Here is an 18701-nt window from a genome sequence, read left to right as displayed (position 1 = left end):
ACGAGTAAAAATTTTCCATTTTGGGCCAACATAAATTTCGGCATGACCTCCCCGTAAATAGGACATATCAAAAATTTCTAAACAACACAACAAAACATTTATACTCGAAAATAGAGTCCAATAAAACAACCAGAATACCAACCGCAAGCAGAGCCAGCCAGGCTCGATCACACCAAATAAGATCCAACACTCAATAATACAACCATACAAATACACGAGGCATCTCCTCGGCAAATGACTCAATAAATAGAGTATAAATATCTGGGGACTCCCAACTCAAACTGACTCACTGGGCTCCACTGGAATACGCTCCGCCAGTTGCATCAGAACCACCTATATAACCTGCCATGGAATCACAAAACAAACCACAGCAGCCCCGAGGGATAGGGGTCAAAACCCAGTACGAAGATCAACTAAATTACCGCATAAATAAATGGCATGTAATGAAATCAATGCAATGCAATTCATGTAGGGTACCGATAATCTCAGGTATCAAACTGGATCCAAAGAACGGTAGCAACTACTTTGCCACATGTGCCAGGTTTGTGACGTGTCAAATACGTCCTCGACCCTGCACATCTGCTTTAGGGGAGTTAGTCTGCAGAACTGCTCAGCCCTTCCGCTAGTCATCAGAGATGTGAAGCTTAAACGCCCTCAGCTCTGATATCTAAATAACTCATCCAAGAGTAAACAGAAATCTCGGAAACAACGGAGTCATGGCTCGATATGAATGTGTGCTCAACAATGCATATAAATCCCCAGATTATTCCAATATATTTAAAAACTCACATTTATTTTTTGAAAAAAGAGGAATAATCTTAAAATACACCCAAACAGTACAAAGAGCCCATAAACACATAATTTTCATAAAATCACATCAATTTAATTACACGTCGTTATAGACGCTGTAAGGAATCGATCAATCCGTACCTTAATATTCAAATTAAATTACCACAATAACTTATGAACTCCTCAGTGCTTCCTGGCTACTAAAACCTATGGCAAATAATTTATTTCCGTCAAATAAATATTCCACTCTTAGCCAAAAACAAGTTACGAATTCCAGCTTGTACCTAAGTTCGGTTTTAAGGCCATAACTCAACCAAAACTTAACCTAAACACACTTATCATACATGGCTGGAATCCTACTCAAAATCTCATATTTCATTAGAAGACATTAGAAAGAAATTCAATTATCTCGACACTGAAAAAACGCCCAAAACCAGAAGCCATGGGCAATGAGTTCTGTGACAGATTCAGGTTAGACACTTATGAGTTTAAAATTCATATCTAACCCATCATTGACTCAAATTGATATCCGCCAATTGGAGATGAAAAAAAACTCAAATATCTAAGTTTTTCTAGAAGAAATAATTTCCAAATTCTTAACAGATTAATCACATATTTATCAAGAAAACTCTATTACCTGGCACCTCGCGGACAGAAAACTGTAACTGAGCAGTTTCGGCAAAATGAGCGTAACTACCACAATTCTTAATGGAATTTAACGAATCTTATATCAATACGAAGACAACACATAGCTATACAACTCTTATTTGAATCATAAGTCCAGAAGCCAAGCGTATAAATGTCATAAACTCAAATTACAGTAGCTAATCTACAAAGTTCCAACACAGAATTCCATTTTGACACATTTTGGTAGAAAAATCATATCAAATCCTTTTTAAATTGGAATTCCATTTTGTCAGTGGCTATAGAAAGCTAGCACGTATATATATAAGTTCTATTAGAACCACAAGTCAAGATTCTTAGTGAAAATCACACAAAAAAAAACCCAAAAATCAGAAGCCAAAACCTGCAACTCGAAAACAGAAACCAACTTCTTCTTCCTGGAACAAATTTGCAAACCTAGGTTTAGAGATTAAATTCAAAAGCTTCCCTTGAACTGAAATAGAGCTAGAATCGACCTCTTTACACTATAAAGAACCAAGAAAAATGACAAGCAAGAAGCTGGAAAAGAAAATAATGAAGCAACAGCTCGGCGACTTGAAGAGATGAGCAAGAAAGAGAATGAGATGGATGCTTGTAGAAGAAACGAGTAGATTAAAGGAGGAAATGGATTGGCCATGTGGAAAATGGGCTTCCTTCTATACACATATCTATATACATGAATTTAATGATTTAGCCCAAATGCTAGAATGTGACCCGATCTAAATATTACAACTCTCGTGTGCTTAAAAAAAATTCCGATATGTATTTTAATATCGTCTATAATTCTGATATTTTCTAATACATATTTAAAACACACAAGTATAATTATTTGGCTTAATTATTTTAATTTAGCACTTTAAAATAATTATTTCTATTTCTTGCCAAATATTGAATAATTAAATTCGGGTTCTCACAATCTCCCCTCTTAATAAAAGATTTTCTCCTCGAAATTTGACATACACAACACTTATCCACAAAGTGGTTAAAACATTTACCACTGATAATACATAGGAAAATCTTAGTACATGGAGTTATTCATCATATTTTCAAACAAGTGAGGCCACTCTTGACGCATTCTAGCTTCTAACACCCATGTAGCATCTTCTATCCCATGTCTACTCCACTACACCAAAACCAAAGGAATCGTCTTGTTCCTGAGTTGCTTCTCTTTGAGATCAAGAATTTGAAGCGGATGCTCAACATAACTTAGAGAACTATCTAACTCCACAACCCCGGTACTCAAAACATGAGATTGATCTGGCTCGGACTTCCGCAGCATAGATACATGAAACACATCGTGTATCGCAGACAAACTCTGCGGCAAGTCCAAACGATAAGCCAAAGTGCCAATCCTCTCAACAATTTCATACGGACCAATATAACGTGGAGCTAACTTCCCTTTGCGTCCAAATCTCATAGTACCACGAAACGGTGATAATTTTAAGAAAACATAATCACCAACCAGGAACTCTAAAGGTCGACGCCTTTTATTAGCATAACTTGCTTGACGATCCTGGGCTGCTTTCACTCCTTTACTAATCAATTAAACTTTATCTTTCATTTCTTGCACAAATTCTGGTTTAGACATCTGTCGTTCTCCTACATCTTCCCAACAAATCGGAGATCTGCACTTTCTGCCATATAAAGCTTCAAATGTTGCCATACCGATCGTTGTCTGAAAACTATTTTTGTAAGAGAATTCGACCAGAGACAATGATTCTAACCAACCACCACTGAAATCAATTACAACTTCTCGTAAACCTTGTATCGCGGTCTGATACTATGGTTATTGGCACACCATGCAATCTCACCACATGATCTGAAACCCCTGCTTATTCGTTTTCTAAAAAAGTACTAGAAATTTTTTTTTTTTTTACCTAAATTTTTTGACCTCTACATATACATATAAATAAAATACTTTTGCACCATTTTATTTTAAAATAAAACATCCAACTAGTACTTGAAATCCTAGAGGAAAATAGTCAAGATAATAAATCGTAAAGCGTTTTACCAAACCTAAAAAGCAATAAGGGTTGAAAAGTGTAGTCATACTAAACCTCTCAAAATCTCTCATAAATCATAAATAAAATGTCGTAAAAATCTTTTACTTAAAGTCATAAACTTAAATGCGGAAAATAGAAGCGCCGGTCCTCGGGTTATGTGCACTGACAGTCCAGCAAGGTCACCCATCAAGTACTCCAACATCATAATTATTAATATCACCTGCATCATACACACCTGGTGAGTCTAAAAACTCAACACATCATATCCTTGATAACAAGTAATACGGAATACAGTTAACATATAACAGTGAAAAATACTTATACTTAAAATAACGTTTATTTAAACATTTTAATGATACATAAACTTTAAATAAAAACCTTTTCTTAAACATTTTCATATCAACATTTTAACATATTCGCATTCATGTTTGTTGAATTCAGATTGTTATTGTGACTCGTATTCTTAATCGTATTGAGGCGATGTATCCATCTATAAAAACCACAGTACTGGGCGGCAAGGACACCAGCGACACTCTCACCGGTCAACTGGGCCTTGGCCAACGTATTAACATATTCGTATTCGTATTCGTATCTATATCCAAGTAAACACGATCGTCGGGCTCCCACTGGGACCATAACCCTCACGATATCTCCAACATGTAGTAGTCACAATCCCTTCACATCCTTCAACATGTTATCATCACTTAATAAAAATCATGCATATACATATCATTTTATTTTTGAAACCAATCATACAACATATCTTTTAAATGTCCAATTTAAACTTAATAATTCTTGAACATCTAAAAAATCATATTTCAACATATAAAAATTGATAAACATCCACTATCATTGAAAATAATCATATTAGCATATAAAATGGCATTTAGGACACTGCCATGACGTTACTAAATTTTCTGTGTAAAAAGACCGTTTTACCCTTGACGTATAATTTTACGTTTTTGACTTTTCTTAATTTCTTTGACTCTAACATGTCCCAAATAATTATTTAAGCCTAACTTAAAATTCTCATACTTTTATTTAGCATAAAAACTAGTCTTTTTATTTAATTCGTAATTAATCGTTTTGAAGGCGTTTTAATCCCGAAAAATTCCAAACTTTATTATAAAATTTCTAAATTTAAAATTTATTCTTTTTATATTATTTTAGCTCTTATGAACCATGACTCGACCCCCGTGAGCCATGTTTCAATTAATTAAGCAATTAAAACCCTTACTTGACCCTAAATTGTTTGCACCGAGCCATCATCTGATTCTCTCGAGCCACCCTCGAACCAAGTTGGTCCAGACCCTGACCAGCCCCCTTAGGCACCCTTTTGAACCCTAGGAACCCACAGACTAGCCCCCAGCAACATAACCGAAGCCAGACACTCCAAGTAGCCGCAGCCGAGAACTCCCACAACGCATCGGTTCTTCTTTTCGTAACGAGCACTCTACTAGCGAACCCAGCCCCTGTACCAACCACTAACCCACCTTACTAAGACCCTTAAGACTCACCGTAGCCCTGCCCCTAGACCACAGTCAGAGCCCCTTAACCCTTGAAAGCCTGCACACCCCCGCGCATGCCTTACGTGACTCTCGGGTAGGAGTCCTTGTTGGCAAGGACTCCTCCCAGCCCCTCAAACTCGAGTCTTAGCATGGCTAGGGCTCTACCCTGGACTCCCCCATGGCCCTAGCTAGTCCCTGGTCCCAGCCGAACCAAGCCCAGCCTTCTACACACCCAAAACCGTGAGCCAAGAAGCACACCAGTCCACATACGATTGCAGTTTGATTGCACCATGTTTTATAACATCTTTAGTGTGTTCCTAGGACTCTATATTTTGTGTAAAACAATGCTTATTCATCCCCTACATCATGGCAGCCCTTAAACAATACAAACACATGGTTTTTGAAGTAAAAAACACAAGTTTAAAGCATGTATGCACATAGTTACGAAAATAGAACTTGTGTGACTTGTTTTCATGAAAAATCATAAATAATTACATAATATGGCGTGCCTTTGCATTTTAAACGCACGATTATTCGATGGTGATGCGAAGAACGGCGGTGAAGAAAAACCCTTGGCTGAACTCCCTTGAAATTTCGAACTTCCTCTTCAATCTTTTAGGTGTGTGTCATGTGTTATTTTGGAGGAAAGAGTTTGGATGGAGTAGGGAAGTGGGCGTGACTTGCAAAGGGTTTTGGGGTGGAATTAAATATCATATAGTTAATTATTTACTAATAAGACTTTAGGCCTATTAAGCATAGTTTAGGCCCATTAGTACTAGATTAGGATTTAATTAAAATACTAAAAATAGTTTTATTTAATTAACTTTGTCAATTTATTAGCCGGGTTGTCAAAAAGTTCGTATTTTTGTTGAAAAACCAACACCGATAAAAATTATGTTCCGGCGTATAAAATCACCTCAAAACTCCTTATTTTCAAAAATATGAATAAACATCGTTCATTTTTTAAATAATCAAATACAATTATTTAATAAAAATATTTTACGTTTTTCATCACTCGGTCTCCGTTCTTCGATCGCAACTTGAATAATCCTTTAAAAATAATATTCTATGCATCATGACAATTAAATCCTGTTTAACATCTAATCATGCATGTCACATAATCAATTAAGCAATTAAATCAATTAATCACTTATTTTTCATATTTCTTGGATTTGCATGTCGTTGGGTTACGTCGTCTTAATTTTGGACCTTACAATTCCTCCTCCCCTTAAATAAAATTTCGTCCTCGAAATTAGAACTTACCGAATAGTTCTGGATAGCGATTATTCAAGTCTCTCTCGGTTTCCCAAGTGGCTTCTTCTTCCGAGTGATTCAGCCACTTGACCTTGACCATTGGAATGACTTTGTTTTGGAGTCTCCTTTCTTGCGTTGCCAAGATTTGGACAGGTCTTTCTTCATATGTCATATTTTGAGTCAATTGTAGAGGTTCATAGTTTAGTACATGTGACGGGTTTGACATGTACTTCCGCACCATCGAAATATGGAACATATTGTGAACTCCTGATAGCATTGGTGGCAACACCATACTATAAGGTATTGTCCCAATCCTCTCTAAGATCTCGAATGGACCAATAAATCTCAGACTAAGCTTTTCTTTCTTGCCAAAATGCATAACACCATTCATAGGCGCTATTTTCACAAATACATGATCTCCCACTGCAAACTCTAAGTCCCTTCGTCTTTTGTCTGCATAACTCTTTTGTCGGCTTTGCGTCGTCTTCATTCGGTCATGAATTTTGACTACAACCTTGGTAGTCTCTTTCATCACATCTGGACCAATCTCCCTTCTTTCACCAACCTTGTCCCAATGAATAGGAGATCTACATTTTCTTCCATAAAGTGCCTCGAAAGGAGCCATCCCAATTGATGATTGATAGCTATTATTGTAGGTGAACTACACTAGAGGTAATTTCGGTTCCCAGCTGCCTTGGAAGTCGATAACACATGCTCGCAGTAGATCTTCTAGAATCTGTATAACTCTCTCAGACTAACCATCGGTTTGAGGATGAAATGTTGTACTGAATAATAACTTGGTCCCCATCGCTGCATGTAAGCTCTTCCAAAAAGATGACGTGAATCTTGGATCTCTGTCAGACATGATAGATACAGGAATTCCATGTAGACGTGCTATCTCTCGAATATATAAGTCAGCGTACTGAATCATGGTAAAATTCGTCTTAATAGGTAGAAAATGCGTTGATTTTGTAAGACGATCCACTATTACCCATATAGCATTGAATCCCTTAATAGTCTTTGGTAATCCCACAACAAAGTCCATAGTGACGTTTTCCCATTTCCACTCGGGGATGGGAAGTGGCTTAAGTTTTCCCGCTGGTCTTTTATACTCTGCCTTAACTTGTTGACATGTCAAACACTCGGATACAAATCTCAGAATGTCTCTCTTCAGACCTGGCCACCAATATAACAACTGCAAACCTTTGTACATTTTCGTGCCCCCCCAGGTGAATGGAATAAGGTGTGTCATGAGCTTCCTTCATAATAAGGTCTCTCAAAGAATCATCATTAGGAACCCATAACCGATCTCGATAACGAACTATACCATCCACCTCTGAATATAATTTCCGACCCTTGGCTTCATCTCTAGCTCTCAACTTTTTCAATTGCTCATTGGTAGACTGTCCATCACGAATTCTGTCTCTCACAGTCGACTGTACTGATAATGTGGCAAGATTAGGGGCCTCGCCCCTAGCATAGACTGTAAGCTCAAAACACTGTATCTCGGACTGCAATGGTCTTTGAAGTGATAGTTGAGTGATGACTGCTGTTTTTCTACTCAATGCGTCTGCCAAAATATTAGCTTTCCCCGAATGATAGCTAATCTCACAGTCGTAGTCCTTTACTACCTCAAGCCATCTGCGTTGTCTCATATTCGGTTCCTTTTGGGTGAAGAAGTATTGCAGACTTTTATGATCGGTGAATATTTTGCACTTCTCCCCATAAAGGCAGTGTCTCCAAGTCTTCAATGCAAAAACTACTGCTGCAAGCTCAAGATCATGAGTAGGGTAGTTTTTCTCGTGAATTTTCAGTTGTCTCGACGCATAAGCTATAACTCGGTCATTTTGCATCAGGATTGCGCCCAAACCAAGTTTATAATCATCGGTATAAAGAACATACTCTCCTTGCCCTGATGGCATAGATAACACTGGTGCTGATATCAAGGCTTGCTTCAACTTATCAAAACTGTTTTGACACTCGGATCCCCAAACAAACTTTGCATTCTTCTTAGTCAAGGATGTCAATGGTACTGCAATGGATGAGAATCCCTTGATGAATTTGCGATAATAGCCAGCTAGTCCCAAGAAACTGCGAATCTCGGTAACACTCTTCGGTACTGGCCACTGTTTCACTGCCTCGATTTTGCTTGGATCAACTTCAACGCCATCACTAGAAATGATGTGGCCTAAGAAAGCCACTCTATCAAGCCTAAACTCGCACTTACGGAATTTTGCATAAAGTTTTCTGTCTTGTAGTACTTGCAGTGCTGTCCTCAAATAATGACTATGCTCCTCTTTATCCCTCAAATAGATCAATATATCGTCAATGAAGACTATAATAAACTGATCTAGATACGGGTGAAACACGCGATTCATTAGATCCATGAAGATCGCTGGCGCATTAGTCAGATCGAATGGCATGACTATAAACTCGTAGTGCCCATATCTAGTACGAAATGACCTCTTGTGAACATCTGACTCTTTCACTTTCAACTGGTGGTACTCGGATCGAAGATCAATCTTAGAAAACATCGCTGCACCTTACAACTGATCAAATAAATCTTCAATTCTTGGCAGTGGATACTTATTTTTGATAGTGACCTTGTTGAGCTCTCGATAATCGATGCATAGACGCATACTCCCATCTTTCTTCTTCACAAATAACACTGGTGCGCCCCATGGTGAATAACTAGGGCAAATGAAACCCTTGTCTAGCAATCCCTGGATTTTATCTTTTAATTCTTTCATTACAACTGGTGCTAGACGATAAGGTGCTTTAGATATAGGAACAGTGCCCGGCATCAGATCAATAGAGAATTCCACTTCACGATCGGGTGGAATGCCAGAAACGTCTTCGGGAAAGACGCTGGGAAAATCTCTGACAATATCAACATCTTCCAATTTCTGACTGGTAGGAGCATGTGCGGTAGTGATACACGCTAGAAAAGCTTGGCATCCGTGTTTAATAAGCTTCCTCGCATGTAGACAAGAGATAACATGCGACATTTGCTTCTTTCTTGCCGCCTCAAAGACAAAAAATTTACCACTAGGCGGTCGAATAGACACTGATCTCTGATGAAAATTAATCGAAGCTCCATTCGCTGATAACCAATCCATTCCAAGTATGATATCAAATTCGGGCATAGGAAGCACAATAATATCTGCCCGAACCACATCTTTGAACAAACGAAGCTCCAGATCTTTGACAATTCTAGATGTGAACATTTGATCACCGGAAGGAATAGAAACTTTGAAACCCAAACCCATATCTTGAGGAGTAATATTCAGTCTTTTGATGAAGGTTTCAGATATGAATGAATGTGTAGCTCTGGAATCTAGAAAAGCGTAGGTAGCTACTCCTTGAATGATAATTCTCCCTGTGGTGGAAACGTCTTTTAAATCTTTTCGTGATGAAGCTTAAGGATTTACTATCATTAATTTCCCAAATATTCGAATTATTACAATTGAACCATGTGTCTTTTTCGAAAATCTGGACTTTAACTCCTTAAATTTCGAAATTTAGGTTTTTGGTCCTTAAGAATGCGAAAATTGAACTTGGGTTCCTCATCTCTCGGTTAATTGCATTTTGGTCCCTTAATTTCCAAAAATTTCATTGTAGACCCTTAAAATTTCGAAAGTTGCATATTGACCCCTTTAAAAAAATTTGAAACCCCCAATACCCTTGATTGTGGCTCTCTTAATTTTTGGCCATAAAGCTTTTTATTTGGAATTATTTCCTCATTTGCATAAATTAATGCACCAAATTAAATATCGTTATAGGGTTTTCTAAATTCGTAACTTAAATCCAACTAGGGTAGAACATGCAACCTAAATTCCACTAGGTTAGATCTTGTTCGCATTTCAATTCTGATAACCAATTTAACATTTCATGCAATTAAAAGCAATAATAAAATGTTAAATGACTAGGTTACCCGTGATGAGCGTAGTGTCTGCCTCCTCTTCAGCTTCCTCGGCATTCATAACGTATGCTCGACCCATAGTAGGTGCATTCTTCTTTGGGCAGTCCGCTGCTTTGTGCCCTTCTTCCTTGCATATGAAACACCTAGAAGTACCCCACACACATGCTCCATAGTGTAGTCGATTGCACCTCTTGCATGGTTGTCCTTTTGCCGTCTTTGGGGCTGCAGGTGGTGGATTTGACGGTGCTTGCTTCTTGACTTGACCTTGGGGCTTTCGAGGCCCTTGAGGTCTAGGAAGACCCGCATATGGCTTCTTATTTGGTTGATTGTTGTTCTGATGTTGTTGCCTCTTGCGCTGTAACTCAAACTCGATGTCTTTCAACGATTGCTCACATTGGAATGCATAAGTGACTGCAGTGGCATAATCCGAAGGACGCATCATCATAACATTATTCTGTATGGTAGGTCGTAGACCATCCATGAAGTGTCTAAGCCTTTCTTCGGCATCCCTGGCAATAAGGGGTACAAAGTGACAACCCCTATCGAATTTCTTCACAAATTCAGCAACAGTAGCGTCTCCCTGATGGAGAGTCATAAATTCCCTCTTTAATCGGCTTCTAACATCAGCTGTAAAATATTTCTCGTAGAATATAGTTTTGAATTGGGCCCAAGTAAGTGTGCAAGGTTAACACCCTGCTCGGCTCCTTCCCACCATAAAGAAGCGTCATCCCTAAACAGATAAGTAGTACACCTCACACGGTCAGCATCCCCCATATCCAGATAGCGAAAGTGTACCTCGAGTTAACGAATCCACCCCTCCGCAGAAAAAGGATCGGTAGTGCCAGAAAATTCCTTCTGCGCTAGCCTCCGGAACTGGTCATATAAATCATGTTGTGGCCTCGGTGCCTGTTGCATCTGCTGTAACTGCTGTTGCGTTAACTGTTGATGTTGTAACTGTTGCTCAAAGAGACGAGCCATCCCCTCTAAAGCACGAGTAGCCGCATCCCCCGGAGGAGGTGGTGGTGTTGCATTCCCTTGATGATTCACGCTGTTCTCGGCTTGATTCTCATTAACAAGGGCACGTCTAGGAGGCATTTTATCTGAATGTTTTCAAAATTCTAACGTGACCAACTTGCATTTAAATCTAAGTTTTCTAATCATGTGACATATCCTACTTCATTTTTAGCAATTTACGCATGCAAAACATAAATACTCAAAAAGCTAGTAAACATATAACGTAAACATATTATTCGTGTCAATATGCAGGTAACATCATATCAAATCATATAAAGCATGTAAAACTTACAAATGGAGGCTTGACGACTGATCTTTCCGGCGCTGATGGTGGCACAACCCTTTACAGGACCTTTGCTCTGATACCAACTGAAACGTCTGCTTATTTGTTTTTTAAAAAGTACTAGAAATTTTTTTTTTACCTAGAATTTTCGGCTTCTACATATACATATAAATAAAATACTTTTGCACCATTTTTTTTTTAAAAAAAAACATCCAATTAGTACTTGAAATCCCAGAGGAAAATAGTCAAGACAATAAATCGTAAATCGTTTTACCAAACCTAAAAAGCAATAAGGGTTGAAAAGTGTAGCTCATACTAAACCTCTCAAAATCTCTTAAAAAGCATAAATAAAATGTCGTAAAAATCTTTAACTTAAAGTCATAAACTTAAATGCGGATAATAGAAAGCGCCGGTGCTCGGGTTATGTGCACCGACAGTCCAGCAAGGTCACCCATCAAGTCCTTCAACATCATAATTATTAATATCACCTGCATTATACATACCTAATGAGTCTAAAAACTCAACACATCATATCCTTGATAACAAGTAATACGTAATACATTTAACATATAACAGTGAAAAATACTTGTACTTAAAATAACATTTTCATAAACATTTTCATGATACATAAACTTTAAATAAAACCTTTTCTTAAACATTTTCATATCAACATATTCATATCAACATTTAAACATATTCGTATTCATATTCGTATTCATGTTTGTTTAATTCAGATCGTGATTGTGACTCGTATTATTATTCGTATTGGGGCGATGGATCCATCTATAAAAACCACAGTACTGAGAGGTGAGGACACCAGCGACACTCTCACCTGTCAACTGGGCCTTGGCCAACGTATTAACATATTCGTATTCCTATTCGTATCCGTATCCAAGTAAACACGATCGTCGGGCTCCCACTGGGACCATAACCCTCACGATATCTCCAACATATAGTAGTCACAATCCCTTCACATCCTTCAATATGTTATCATCACTTAATGAAAATCATGCATATACATATCTTTTTATTTTTGAAACCAAGCATACATATCTTTAAAATGTCCAACTTAAACTTAATAATTCATGAACATCTAAAAAATCATATTTCAACATATAAAAATTGATAAACATCCACAAACATTGAAAATAATCATATCAGCATATAAAATGGTATTTAGGACACAGCCATAACGTTTACTAAATTTTCGGTGTAAAAAGACTATTTTACCCCTGACGTATAATTTTACGTTTTTGACTTTTCTTAATTTCTTTTACTCTAACATGTACCAAATAATTATTTAATACTAACTTAAAATTCTCATAATTTTATTTAGCTTAAAAACTAGGCTTTTTAATTAATTCGTAGTTAATCGTATTGAAGGCGTTTTAATACTGAAATATTCCAAACTTTATTATAAAATTCCTAAATTTAAAATTTAGTCTTTTTATATTATTTTAGCTCTTATGAACCATGACTCGACCCCCGTGAGCCATGTTTCGATTAATTAAGCAATTAAAACCCTTACTTGACCCTAAATTATTTGCACCGAGCCATCATCCGATTCTCTCGAGCCACCCTTGAACCAAGTTGGTCCAAACCCTGACCAGCACCCTTAGGCACCCTTTTGAACTCTAGGAACCCATGGACTAGCCCCCAGCAACAGAACCGAAGCCAGACACTCCAAGTTGCCGCAGCCGAGAACTCGCACAACACATGGGTTCTTCTTTTCGTAACGAGGACTCTACTAGCGAACCCAGCCCTTGTACCAACAGCTCACACACCTTCCTAGGACCCTTAAGACTCACCCTAGCCCTACCCCTAGACCACAGTCAGAGCCCCTTAACCCTTGAAAGCCTGCACACCCCCGCACATGCCTTACGTGACTCTCGGGTATGAGTCCTTGTTGGCAAGAACTCCTCCTAGCCCCTCAAACTCGAGTCCTAGCATGGCTAGGGCTCTACCGTGGACTCCCCCATGGCCCTGGCTAGTCCCTGGTCCCATCCGAACCAAGCCCAGCCCTCAGCACACCCAAAGCTGTGAGCCAAGAAGCACACCTGTCCACATACGATTCCAGTTTGATTGCACCATGTTTTATAACGTCTTTAGTGTGTTCCTAGGACTCTATATTTTGTGTAAAACAATGCTTATTCATCCCCTACATCATGGCAGCCCTTAAACAATACAAACACATGGTTTTTGAAGTAAAAAACACAAGTTTAAAGCATGCATGCACATAGTTACGAAAATAGAACATGTGTGACTTTTTTTCATGCAAAATAATTAATAATTACATAATATGGTGTGATGATAAGTAAAGAGAGAATATGGCGTGCCTTTGCGTTTTAAACGCACGATTATTCGATGGTGATGCAAAGAACGGCGGTGAAGAAAAAACCCTCGGATGAACTCCCTTGAAATTTCGAACTTCCTCTTCAATCTTTTAGGTGTATGTCATGTGCTATTTTGGAGGAAAGAGTTTGGATGGAGTAGGGAAGTGGGTGTGACTTGCAAAGGGTTTTGGGGTGGGATTAAAATATTATATAGTTAATTATTTACTAATAAGACTTTAGGTTTATTAAGCATAGTTTAGGCCCATTAGTACTAGATTAGGATTCAATTAAAATACTAAAAATAGTTTTATTTAATTAAATTTATGAATTTATTAGTCAGGTTGTAGAAAAGTTCGTATTTTTGTTAAAAACCAACACCGATAAAAATTACGTTCCGGCGTATAAAATCACCTCAAAACTCCTTATTTTCAAAAATATGAAAAAGCATTGTTCATATTTTAAATAATCAAATACAATTATTTATTAAAAATATTTTACGTTTTTCAGCCATCGGTCTCCGTTCTTCGATCGCAACTTGAATAATCCTTTAAAAATAACATTTTATGCATCATGACTATTAAATCCTGTTTAACATCTAATCATGCACGTCACATAATCAATTAAATCAATTAATCACTTATTTTTCATATTTCTTAGATTTGCATTCCGTTGGATTACGTCGTCTTAATTTTGGACCTTACATGATCAATGTACAATTTTGCCATTTTCTTGTAAGTATAAGTACATCATATGGAATAAAATGGGCTGATTTAGACAATCTATCAACAATCACCCAAATTGCATCACAACCACGATTAGAACGAGGTAGGTGTGTCACGAAATCCATAAAATGGGCTGATTTAGACAATCTATCAACATACCGCTAGGTCTCATTCGTTCAGCTTTAACCTGTTGGCAAGTTAAACATTTAGCCACGAATCAGAAATTTCCTTTTTCATACCTTCCCACCAATAATGAGCTCTCAAAGTATCATACATCTTTTGATTTCTTGGATGATTGCTATGTCGACTACAATAAGCTTCACATAGTATAGCTTCTTTCAGATATATCAAATTAGGAACCACAAGTCTCCCATTAAAGCGCAGACTACCATCTGAAGCAACACTAAATTTATCTCACTGATCTGTTTGAGCCAATTCTTTCAATCTATGAATGTGCGGATCAGTTCTCTGCACTGCTTTAATGCTTGATATTATTTGTGGCTCGACTTTGATATAAGAAACTATAAAGTAATCTCCAGTTGTTTCATAAGTCAATCCTGATGTTCCCAAATGCTCGTGGACTTTAGAAATATTCAGAGATGTCAACATAGCGTTTTGAGCTTTCCTGCTAAGTGCATCTGCAACTAGATTCATTTGTCCTGGTTGATATTGAATCTCACAATCAAAGTCTTTAAGCAACTCCATCCATCGATGCTGTCTCATGTTCAAGTCGAACTTTGTGAAAAGATATTTAAGGCTCTTGTGATGAGAATAAATTACAAACTGTTCACCGTACAGATAATGACGTCATATTTTTAACGCAAACACAATGGCAGCCAATTCTAAATCATGAACTAGATATCGAGTCTCGTGTGGCTTCAGCTGTCGAGATGCATATGCAATCACTCGCCCATTTTGCATTAAAACACATCTCAGTCCATTCAGAGAAGCATCTGTACACACAACAAATCCATCTGAGCTGTACACACAACAAATCCATCTGAGCCTGAAGGTAAAGCTAACACTGGAGCTGTTGTCAACTTTTCTTTCAAAGTCTGAAAACTTGATTCACATTCTGTAGTCCACACAAAACGTCGATCTTTTTGTGTTAATTGGGTCATAGGCCTTGCAATAACGGAAAATCTTTCAATAAAACGCCTATAATACCCTGTTAATCCCAGAAAGCTGCGAATCTCAGAAACATTTGTTGGTGCTGGCCAATTAATAACAACTTCGACTTTAATGGGATCCACTGAAACTCCTTAAGCGAATATAACATGACCCAGAAATACAACTCTGTCCAACAAAAATTCACACTTAGAAAATTTAGCATATAATTGTGCTGCTCTGAGTGTTTGGAGGACTAGTCTTAAATGTTCTTGATGCTCCTTCTTTGTTTTTGAATAAATCAAAATGTCATCGGTAAATACAATAACAAATTTGTCTAAAAATTCTCGAAAAACACGATTCATCAAATCCATGAAAACCGCTGGAGCATTAGTCAATCCGAAAGGCATGACTAAGAATTCATAATGCCCATAACGTGTCCGAAATGCAGTTTTAGGAACATCTTACTCTCTAACTCTAAGCTGATGATATCCAGAACGAAGATCGATCTTGGAATACATGGATGTACCTTGCAACTTATCAAACAAGTCATCGATACGCGGTAGAGGATATTTATTCTTCACTGTAGCTTTATTCAATTGCCGATAATCAATACACTATATCATCGTCCCGTCTTCCTTCTTTACAAACAATACTGGAGCTCCCCAAGGTGACATACTTGGTCTAATATAACCTTTTTCCAGTAAGTCTCATAATTGTTCCTTGAGTTCTCTAGCTTAGAGCCCAACGATACGGTGCTCTAGAAATAGGATCTGTCCTTGACATTAACTCAATACTGAAATCTATTTCCCTTTGAGGCGGAAAGCCTGGAATTTCATCAGGAAATACATCAGAAAAATCCTTTACCACAGGAATATCTGAAACTTTCAACATTTCTTCCTGTGTCACATCGACTACATAAATCATGAATCCTTCATTCCCTGCCGATAGCAGTCTAAACATTTCCATTACTGATACTAATGGAATGTGTGACTGAGAATCATTACCATAAAAGTTCCACTTATTGCCATAATAAGGTCTAAATCTGACAACTCCATGGAAACAATCAATGGTGGCTCGATAATTCGTCAAAGTATCCATTCCCAAAATACAGTCGAAGTCAGACATAGATAATTTGATTAGATTAGTTATCATAAGGTTATCATCAAATCTAATCACACAGTTTAGAACTATCTCATGAGACATCAAATACACACCAGCAGGGGTAGACACCGACACCGTATCCAACAAGGTAGTAGCAATCTCATGCTCATCGATAAATGTAGCAGACAGAAATGAATGAGATGCTCCCGTGTCTATCAATATACGTGCAGGATGATAAAAAATAAAGCATATACGTGCAATGACCCCTCCGGGCGTCTCATAAGCCTGGTACTGTGTCAAAGCATGCACCCTAGCCTGCTGAGGTCTTTTTCAAAATTTAGTATACATAACATTGACCTTTGAATCATCCAAAAAAAAGCCAAAAGCCAACATAAATTTTTTTAAATTTTTTTTTCTTTTCCAATATTCATTTGCAACATACAAAATTATTAACACTTCCTGTAACGTAGCGTACTTTTTATTACTTAAAATTTGAGGAAGAATTAAAAATTTTCTTAAATACGAAGGTGAACCATCAATTCGGTTAACCACTCGTTGTTCAACCAAACTATTTGAAATAAAAGATCACCAATAAAATTTTGTTAACTTAAATGCTTGTTCAAAACATCATAACCAAAACATCAAATAAATGTATTTTAAGCATTGCATGAAAACTTCAAAACATGGCGGTCCTCGGGTTTAGCCTCCCGCTCAGTCCAAGCCTGCTCCTTGGTCACCACCCCTAGTCTCCTCGAAATCATCCTCACCTGCATCGATCAAGTCTAGTGAGTCTAAAGACTCAACATGTATAAACTAGAAGTAACGAGTAATACATAATAAAACCACATGCAGCTTTAAAATAGGGCGTACACACTGAAACTGAACATACATCAAAACTTGAACGTACATACATACATAGACGTGCCATCAACGTAGAATCTTTCATAAACATGATTGTTTCATACATACATGGGCATACATAACATAGTTTTGCGTAGAGGTATGTTTCAAAACAAGTGACCCATAACATAATCGCCCGATCAGACTAAACCACAGTACTGGGCTGACAGGGACGAATCCACTTCTACATACATGAGATCCCGTTCATGCTTTAATGGGTGGATTGGTCCCCGTTCATGCTTTAACGCTTTTCAATCCTGATCTAAACACGTTCATGCTTTAACGGGGTGGATTGGTTCCTGGTCATGCTTTACCGCTTTCCAACCCCATACATAATTTGGTCACAAGACATTTAGCATACCTCAAAAACATGAAAATATTTTCTTTGCTCGTCGAACATACATACTTGGCGTTGAGGGATTCGTTGGGTCTCGCTTGAGGCCACTACTGCAACATACTAACATGAATTTCAACACTTAACTTGCATAACTTAGACGTAGGTACTCGAGCTCACCACCGAAGTGCATAAATAGCTTATGACATTCTAGATCACTCGGGACTTGACCTCGTTCAATCTTACTAACCATGACATCAAACCCCGAAACAAACTCTAAGATGAAGTGTGAACATTTCCCAACCATAAAAGACATGAACTTACTATTTTAACTTGAAAAGAAGGGGAAACCAAATATTCGGACAGAAGGAGTGGCGCTCGGGCGGTAAAAAATTATCGCTCAGGCGCCAAGCTTTCTGAAGCTCTACTATCAGACAGAATGAGTAGCGCTCAGACGGTAAGAAATTATCGCTCGGGCTCCGAGTGTACTGAAACTCGCGATTTGCCTCTTAATACGCTTAACCAATAATACGATTCATGAACCAATCCATCGAGACTCATCCTAGGACACTATGAAACTGAATCAACTCCATAAAATGACCCAAACATTCCCAAAGAAACGACGCACCACACGCAAGGCAATAAAACCCATAAACTCAAACTTTGACAGCAAAATAGTTTTCACGACTACTTGTTCTCCCAAGTGCCTGACGACGCGAAACAAAACATCAATGACCTTTCCAACATCATTAACCACATACCTAA

General features: G+C 37.8%; 1 long non-coding RNA gene across 1 annotated transcript; it reads right to left on the bottom strand.

Annotated features, from left to right (window-relative positions):
* Positions 1-97: 97 nt before the first annotated feature.
* LOC140983760 (uncharacterized) lies at positions 98-17028 on the bottom strand. Its single transcript, XR_012176503.1, has 2 exons — positions 16957-17028; positions 98-342 (listed from the first exon to the last, which is right to left on the bottom strand). It is a non-coding gene; the product is annotated as an uncharacterized lncRNA (long non-coding RNA).
* Between the last annotated feature and the right edge of the window lie 1673 nt (positions 17029-18701).

This window comes from Primulina huaijiensis, chromosome 9 (assembly GCF_012295235.1).
Source record: "Primulina huaijiensis isolate GDHJ02 chromosome 9, ASM1229523v2, whole genome shotgun sequence".
In the NCBI taxonomy this organism is placed as follows: domain Eukaryota; kingdom Viridiplantae; phylum Streptophyta; class Magnoliopsida; order Lamiales; family Gesneriaceae; genus Primulina; species Primulina huaijiensis.
Note: the sequence above shows the minus strand (reverse complement) of the source record. Positions and strands in the feature narration are given on the sequence as shown.